Source organism: Frankliniella occidentalis, unplaced genomic scaffold (assembly GCF_000697945.3).
Source record: "Frankliniella occidentalis isolate FOCC.00 unplaced genomic scaffold, Focc_3.1 Scaffold20, whole genome shotgun sequence".
Taxonomy (NCBI): Eukaryota; Metazoa; Arthropoda; class Insecta; order Thysanoptera; family Thripidae; genus Frankliniella; species Frankliniella occidentalis.
In genome coordinates, this window is record NW_026267150.1 from 2,845,273 (window position 1) to 2,852,238 (window position 6,966).

Sequence of the window (6,966 nt, forward strand, 5' to 3'; positions counted from 1 at the left end):
GGGGAGAGAGGGAGCGGCCATGATCAAGAATTTACTCATTTGGTTTAAAGTCAGCAGTGAGAGATACGTTAGAGAACTGCTAGCAGTTTTGTCATAGTACCCGGGTACTGCGACAAACGGCTCTGCATCTTTCTTCAAATTAACTTTCTTGTAATAACAATGTGAATTGTCTGTGAAGCACATTCTTTGATAATATCCGGGTTAGCTAATGTGACACAGGAGTGTCAAGTACACGGGATCATGCGGAAAGTACATCCGTCGTTCGCCGTAACGGCTCTGCCAAGCGCCAAGTTCAGCCTCTGCAGCCTCTGCCAGCTCTCGTCATAGCGCCCTGCTGGGTAGGCAACATATTTCGTGTAGTGCACGCGTGTATGGCGGGGTGGCCTACCCCGAGTCTCGCAGGCGCCAAGCGCCAGCGTTTGCCGAATGAATCTGACAAAAACGGACGTACTTTCTGGATGATCCCTGTGGAATGCTCGCCAAGGATCTCACAACGTTCGTCCAACACCCGGACAATGGCAAGAGGCGGGGAAAGGGATGGGGGGGGGGGGGGATTCTACGAAGGAAATACCAACCCGGGTGGGTGATCGGGGCGGGGTGTTTACCGCGCTCAGCCAGCTCCCGATGACGGCAAGGCGGGCCGAGGTCGGCTCAGGTTGCCCGTCTCCATGGCGATGATGAAGCACGCGACGGCTGGGGGCGCGGAAGGCACGCGGGCGTCGGGCCGGAGGCGTCGTCGAGCCATCGTGGCCTGCTCTCTCAACAGAGACCCGCATCTCCTACCAACTGACTGACGACGACGGCGGCAAGGGCCACGATATTCCCGCGGCCGTGGCCACAGGCAGCTGGAGCATTGTCGCCCGTGTCGCTAGGGTCCCTAGTGGCCCCGTGGCCCCCATCGGGCCCTATCCTAGCCCTACCACGCGCCCGCCGCGGCGGGCCGGGCATCCTTACAGCTGGCAGTGCTTGGCCGTGCCCCGCCGTGCCCGCCGCGGCGGGCCGGGCATCCTTACAGCTGGCATTGTGCACGATGTTTACGTTCGCTGAGACAGTCTCCATGACAACGTCGTGCCGCCACCCCCCGCTCCCCCGTTCCCGCCGCAGCGTCCCCACCACCTTCGAGTGCCCTACCCCTCTTCCCCTTTCTCTCGCCTCCCCTCCAACCCCTTCCAAAAGTTCCCCAAACGACCCTGACAACGGACGCAGTAACGTTTCTCGCTAAAACTCCCCTCCCCCTTCCCCTCCCACCACCACTCCCTGACTCTCCACCTCCTCCTGTCCCCTCGCGGCTTTTCGTGATTGTGAGCCACCGCGATCGACTGCTGCTGGTCTGGTGTCCGCGCGAGTAGGCCGCTGCACGTGTAGAGGGGAGATGCCTGGTGGTGGAGCTCGGGGGTGGGAAGGGAGAAGGGGGACAAAGGGTTCCAAGGCCTCCTGCCTCAAACATAAGCACAGGGGAACTGTAACAAAAAGAAAGGTGATGATGGGTCAATAATAGCAAGGGGGCATACTTGGGCAACATCGAAAAAGTTTTACTCTTTACCATTAAGAAAAATATCTCAAAAATTTAGAACATCATTAGTAATTTTAATTTTCAAATTATGGACTAAATTAGCTTGTTAAAAAAATGTTATTTCAAAATTTAGTAACTTTACGCCTTGTTTCATGGAAACATTTTTCGTAGCCCCGAAAATATCTGCTAAAATATTCAGGGTGATGAACAAGGCAAAGGCTCCCCCTGCTCTGCAACACCCGCTTGGGCTTGGGCTCCCGCTCCGGCGGACCGGGCCCTTGGCCTCGCCTTTGGCCCTGAGCGTGTGGCACAGATTGCGTCGTTCCCCGCCCGGCCCAGCCCAGAGGGTGAGGCAGCCCAAGGCCACTCTGCGGCGCTAATGGAGAGGCTGAGCGTTCGGGGCTAAGGGCGCGCAGAGGGACCCGCCAGCCACCCGCCACCCCCTGTTGTTCTAACCCCCCCAGTCATGTCTGATTTCATTCGCAGGCATATCGGAGGACGGCGGAGGCGCCTGCCGGGAGGAGCAGCTGGAACAGGGGTGAGTAACAAACACTTTGAGCGTCCCCGACGCCTGCCCCCTTGAGAGGGCCAAAGCCGCGTGTACCACCTCGGTCAGACAGGGCTAAATGTGTGAGCCAGCAGTTTAGGTCGTTGGACACTATCTTCCCACTAAAATGACTTCTCGGATATCTCAGTGTCTCTGCTATATCCACTGACAGCACGATGCCGTTTAAAGCGCGGAGAAAAAGTGGCCGACGAGATAGGCACCCTTTGGCATCCGGTGGCATCACATTTCCCACGGTCTAGTGTAAAAGACGCTTCGTCGAAACGAAACTGTACCGAAGCCGTATGCCGCGGTGTCGGCCGATACCGTCCCGGGGAGGACGGATGCACTTATTCCACCTGCTGCAGAATCACTTTGGAGGCGCGGGAGGGTGGGAGCGCTGCAGGGCTACGCGACCGATAAGGGGGAGGGAGGGGGAGGGAGGGGGCTCCTCCGCGGGGCGCCGCGCAGGTAGGCAAGCCCGCGCCACACGCCCGTGCAGCGGGACGGCCTACCGCCCAGGTGGCCCAGGGGGCCCGGGGGGCCAGGGGGGCCTCCCCGTCCACGTGGTCCTGCTGCTCACTGCAGCGCGAGCACTTCCGCCCCATCCCGCAGCAGGCGGGTGGCCACCCGGGTCGAACCGAGCTCCTCTCTAGTTGGGCTGGGCGGGCGCCGCGGAGGGTAGGTCCGGCGGGGGCGGCGAGGGTCGCGGGCGCCACGGGGCTCTACCCCGCGCGCTCCCTGGCGCCCCGGGGTATGGCGCAGCCCCCCTAGCGCCGCGCAATATACACTCGAGATGCAGAGGGGTGGAAGACGGACGCTGCAATGGTGCTTCCGCCCAACGGCCCGGCTCCGGCCCGCCCGGGCCGCGCCTGTGGGCTGGCCGCCGCGGTGGTGTCACACGGGTAACTGACCCGCGCAAGACGACCGACAGTTATCGCACTTGCCGTCAGAGGGCCTTTCTCCCCCCTCTCCCCCCTTGCCCCCGCGTTTCTTCCCTCTCCACGACGCCTTGACCGCCATCCGCAAATTGTTGTTTAAGTTTCGGTGGCGTTCACACGGTTGTTATTTCCGCCCGCTGCTCGAGTTCGGTCATTCCGTCGCCGTCCCGCTGCCCCACCCGCCCCGGCCGGCGCTATGCTCGCGACCTGGACCCGAGGGGGGGGGCTAACTTGGGGGGCCAGGATCAGGCCGGAGAGACCGCCCCGCTGCGCCACGTCGGCACGGAGCTGGCTCGGGGAGCTGGCTCGGAGCTGGAGGCGCTTTGCGGCGCGGGCCGGGCGCACGGAGGCGTGGCGTGCGGAGCGGTGCGGAGGCGTGGCGCGGCGGGGACGCGCATCGCTAAGCCGCTCCGCCCCGCCCCGCTCTGCTCCGCTCGCTTAACCTCAGCTTAGCTACGCGTTGGCTTTGCTGCGCTGTACACGATCCGCGAGTCGAGCGCCGCGGAGTGCGCGCCGCGCGCGGCACGCCATGGCACCGCGGCGTGGCGTGGCGTAGCCTGGCGCCCCAGTCCAGTCCGTGTGTCTGCCCCCCCCCCCTCACTCTCAGCCCGGCCGCCGCGCACTTTCCCGACGACTGATCGGCTCGGGTCGGCTGCTTCGCGTCTGCGCTACTCCGCGACGCGGCGCTCGGCTCGGCTGTGGCGCGGCGGAGTGGGGCGCGGCGGCGGGGCGCGAGGCGGGGCGCGGGGTGGGGCGCGGCGGTGGGGCGGGGCGCGCTATCCCAGTCCGAGTCCCCGTCCCGGCCCCAGCCCGTTCCGTTCCCAGTGTGCCGCGTGATCCCGGGCCGGTTACACGGAGAGCGCGCCGCCGGTGCCTCCCGCGCCACAGTGAGACGAGACGCTCAGCCCAGTGAGCAGAGAGCCCAGGCAGTCGGGCCTGCTGGGGGCGGACGCACCCGCAGCGTGTTGTGAGTGTGTCAGTGCCGTGTGGTGTGCCAGAGTGCACGAAGTGGCACGGAGTGGCACGGAGTGTGTGCGCCCAGCCCAGCCCCCCCTGCCACCGCCCAGTGGATACCGTACACCCGGCCCAACCCGTCCGCCCGCACCGAGACCAAGCCCAGCCCAGCCTCTTGGATTAGCGACGACGCGATACGCCCAGCCTTAAGTAAGTTGCGCTGGGCGACGCCTGCTCTTGCCGTCGCCGCCGCCGCCGCTGGACGCCGCGGACGGCGCAGGCAATACACCAGAGAGGGAGAGCGAGCGAGAGAGCGCGATAGCCAGGCGGAAGGGGAGAGCGAGTGGGAGAGCTGGATGGAGAGAGCAAGGCGGCAGAGAGAGGGAGAGCGGCGAGGGGAGAGGTTAGGGGCGACGCCAGGACAGGACCCAGCCACCCTTTGATGTCAACAGAACGAGCTAGCAGCGCGGAACAGCGCCCAGCCCAGCCCGGGTGGGGCGCAGGGCCCCCAGGGCAGGGGGCTGTGCTGTGCGCCCAGGGCGGCCCGGGGACCGACGTGACGGCCCGGCGAGGCTCGACGAGGCTCGGCGAGGCGAGGCGGAACGGGGCCGCGAGCGGAGCTGGAGGCTCAACAACTCCAGGCTGTGACACGAGGCTGACTTGCCCCTGCCCCATTCGCAGCAGGAGAGGCTCGGGCAATCGCGCGCGCGCGCGCTCGCCGTCAGGGTGACACCCGCGTGACGGGCGGCTGGTCGCGACCTTGCGGGGCGTGCGGCGGGGCGTGCCGTGGGGCGTGCTTGGAGCGTATTGACATGACAGCAGGCGCACGGCGATAACGCACTCGGCGGCCAGCACGCCAGCAGGGGACCCAGGACCCGCGCGCGCGTGTGAGGGAGGAGGGGGGCAGGGGGGAGGAGGGCACGGCCCCTGCTTGTTGTCCACCAGCTGTCCAGTCAGGTGGTGCGGTGACGCTCGTCCGAGACGTCCTCCGCCGCCGGCTGCCCTTTGCTGACGCCGCACATCGTATCCTCTCCTCGCTCCAGCACTCTGACTCTCTTTCTCTCCCCCCCCTCTCTCTCACACACACACCACACACACTCACACGCAAACACACACATGCACACGCACGCACGCACACACACACGCCCTCTGGCGAGCTGAGCAGCGGAGCCCGCCGAACCGGTCTCTCGTTCAAAACAAATGCCAATACCCACTCACAGCCGAACGCGACGCAAAGTGTGGAAGTGTGTGGTGCGGCACTGGGCTCTCGCTTGACCGCTTGACTGCGCGGTGCCGAGCCGAGCCGAGCGGCGCGCATGTGCAGCACGCAGTCCGTGGGACAGCCGTGCGCGGGGCACGGCGGGGCACGGCGGGGCACGGCCAAGCACGTAGGAGCACGCCCCCCTCGTGCGGCCGGCCCGGTCCCGGTGTAGGTGCCCCGGACGCGGTCCTCGACAGGAGGGCCGCCCGTGTCCCGAGGCGCCCGTGGCCTTGATAGCGCTCGGTCGGTTATCGATACTCCAGGCCGGTCTCCGCCGGTCCCCGCCGGTCTCGCCGGTCGCACACAGCAGCTCCGTACTTTGCCTTTGTAGTACCCGGACAGCGCGTCGTGCGTGGCGTAGCAGCCGGCCCAGCCAGACGGCCCTTTTCTCCTTTTAACGGATTTCGACCCGAAGCGCGGCGGCGGCGGCGCGCGGTGAGTTGCCGTCGTCGTCGTGTTCCACTTTTCTTGTTTCGGGGCGTCCGGCCGGAGGGGACAGGGCGGGACGGGGCGGGGCGTGGTGAGCTGAGGGGGGCGTCGGGGCGCCCCCCAGAGCCGAGCGATCGGGGAGATGAAACTGGTCGCAGGAAAATGAAGCGGGAGAGGTCGGGCCAAGGAGGATCTGGCTGGAGGCTGGAGTCAAAGGGGCGGGGTGGTGCGCTTCTGCTGCTCGGCTGCTGCACACAGCAGACTGTTCATATCGCAGTCCGGCCCACAGTCAAGCCGAGTACGCCACGGAGCACATCCGCGGGGCGTCCAAATAAGGCTCTTCAGGGACGGGCAAAATCGGGATCGACGGCCGACTCGTAAGGCCAGCTAGGGATGAGGGGGAGGATGTCTAGCAGGGGCCGACTGGGGGTGGCAGGGAACAGCACAAGGGACTCCAAAGGGCCCCCGTGGACCGGCTGCTGGCCGGCTGAGCTACGGCGCGACGGGCCGGCCTGCCGGGTGGCACCGGGGTAGGGTGGAGGAGACCGGCTGCTGGCCGGCTGGCCGACTGGCCGCCCGCTCGCCGGGGGGAACAGCGTTCGAATGATCACCGAGAAAGTTGGCAACAGTGAAGACTCCGCAGCGCCGCACACGGCGTGGCGCGCGCGGCCCGGAGCATAGCCGTGCCCGCCATTCAGAGGTGAACATATCCGCACAGTCGGTGGGAGTGGGCGAGCGCGGCGAGCGGGCGGAGCCGAGTGAGCGCTGCCATATACTCCATCGTGGGGCGTGGAGCCTACCCTGCGCGTGCCTCACTGACGCCGGGGGAACCCACAGCGGGGCGTGGCGCAGGTGTTGCCTTGTGACCATTACGCCGATGACGGGTAGACATACTACTCACCGGTTGCCTAGCCAAACAAGCGCGCCTGCCAAGTGACGAGTAGGCATCCCACGCACCGATGTGGTGCACCTTGCCTGTCCACGGGCGAGCGCCTGCTAGGTGACGCGTGGGGAGCAGGCATCCTACGCACCGGTGTGTGGTGTGTTGCCTATCCACAGACGAGCGCCGGTCAAGCGACGGGTAGGCCTCCTATACGCACCGTTGTGATGCACGTTGCTTACCTACAGGAGGGCGCCTGCCAAGTAATGGGTAGGCATCCTATACGCACCGATGTGTAGCACGTTGCCTATCCACAGGCGAGCGCCTGCCAAGTGACGAGTAGGCATCCTACGCACCGATGTGATGCACGTTGCCTATCCACAGGCGAGCGCCTCACAAGTGACGAGTAGGCACCCTATACGCACCGATGTGATGCACGTTGCC

The 6,966-nt window shown here is 65.6% G+C and overlaps 1 protein-coding gene across 1 annotated transcript in view; it reads left to right on the top strand.

Moving 5' to 3' along the window:
- Positions 1-3,798: 3,798 nt before the first annotated feature.
- Positions 3,799-6,966, top strand: part of LOC127748918 (translation initiation factor IF-2-like) — a 43,309-nt gene continuing 40,141 nt past the window's right edge. The window contains exon 1 of the mRNA XM_052264563.1: positions 3,799-4,162. The gene's annotated coding sequence lies outside the window, so the exon portion shown is untranslated. The remainder of the gene's footprint in view (positions 4,163-6,966) is intronic.